This window comes from Ictalurus furcatus, chromosome 8 (assembly GCF_023375685.1).
Source record: "Ictalurus furcatus strain D&B chromosome 8, Billie_1.0, whole genome shotgun sequence".
Taxonomy (NCBI): domain Eukaryota; kingdom Metazoa; phylum Chordata; class Actinopteri; order Siluriformes; family Ictaluridae; genus Ictalurus; species Ictalurus furcatus.
In genome coordinates this window covers 13,954,773-13,956,524 of record NC_071262.1, presented here as the reverse complement: position 1 = coordinate 13,956,524, position 1,752 = coordinate 13,954,773, and positions in this window count along the sequence as shown.

The window sequence follows — 1,752 nt, the reverse complement described above, 5'->3', positions numbered from 1 at the left end:
TTTAAATGCAGCTAATATAATGTAATGTAACAACTTATGACCATCTAGATAAGTGCATTAATATAGACTAAGGGAAATGAATGGTCTAAGAGTTTCTAATGCCTAATGTTTCTAATAACGTTTGAGCTCTTGACAAAAAAACCTGCAAGTTATTGGCCAATGATTCTTGCTAGTGTCATTATTTTCACTTGATATGCTGTGAGGTGACTGTTATTTATATGCTGCAAAAAATTACATCTTAAAAAAATACCTTATAGTTGTCACAGTGAAGAGGCAGAGATGGATGCAATTGCATTTGGGACAGTTTAATCAAGAATCAGCAAAGAGTTCCAAAACAAAAGGCAAGTTCACGGTCAAAGGCAGGCAGAGGGTCAGGCAATCAGCAAACAGGATATCAACCATAATACAGAATACAAATAAAACAGAATACAAAAACCAAAGTCAAAACCGTGATAGAAATAAAGATACAAAGGCTTGGTAAAGTCAGAAACAAAAGCAACTGAGAGTTTACTTTGCTAAATTCTTTGTGAATGAATGTCTCTTTTTAAAGTGTGTGTGTATGTGTGTAATTGGAATCAACTGTGTGTGATTAGAATTCTGGTAACCGTGAACATGCCTGGTGCCATGTGCCGGGAAGTGTAGTCCGGGTCGGCCATGTTAGTGCCTACACTTCACAGCTCGTGGCATCGGGCATGTTCACAGTTGCCGGTGTATTCTGGGAATTGGAGTTTGACAACAAGGTTGACCTGACAATAGGCAGTTATAAAATGTTTTGTTCATATGATTGCAATAAAGCAAATAGATGATTATTAAATCTTTTGCTAGATTTATTTTTTTTATTTGAAACTCATTTGAAGCTTGAATATATATATATATATATTTTTCTCATTTTAAGAAATTATTTCTAGAAAGAAGCAATATTAGTCACAAATAAATGACAATTTAAAGCTTGAAATGAGTAAAAGCATCTAAAAAACTGCTGACAATTCTTATATTTTATTTATAATAATCTCACAATAAGGAATATTACATAAATCCACCCACATAAGATAAAGTTTTTTGCTTGTATGATTTATATGACGGCTTTGCATTTTATTTTGGAAACATACCTGCATGATCCTGATTTCAAAAAAATCTTCTGTCAGTTGTGCATGCTAATTATTCCAAGTAATAAAAAACACTTTACCATCAGCCAGATCATGTCTCAACAATTGTTTTTAGTGCTGCATGTGGTGGCATTCTATACTTATAACACACTGCAAAAATGGCATCTTAGCAAGAAAATACCATGCATATAGGCAGATTTAGCTATTTTTTATTATATTATTTCTAAACAAATTTAAGATTATTAAGCTTAAAATCAGACATCTTTCAGCTTGAAATTAGTCAGTATGTCTAGAAACAGGCTTTATTGTCTTACATTTGTTAAATACTAAGCTAATAATGAGCAGAAATAGATAAATTTTCTTCCCTTGCTAAGATATCTTTTTTTGCAGTACATACCAAACTGGAACCATTTTTGCTTTTTTTTTTTTGGTTGCTGAACCTACACTACAAAAGATTACATCTAAGCAAGTGGAAATGAAACCTTTAACTTAGTCAAATTTATCTAGCATTTTTTTTTTTTATAAAATTGCTTAATACAATTATTAAGCCTATTTCTATCCTCTATTACTCATTTCAAGTTTGAAATTGTCTTGTTCTATTGGCAGATAATGGATTAACTTTGTATGTAGTTCTACTGTAGAAACA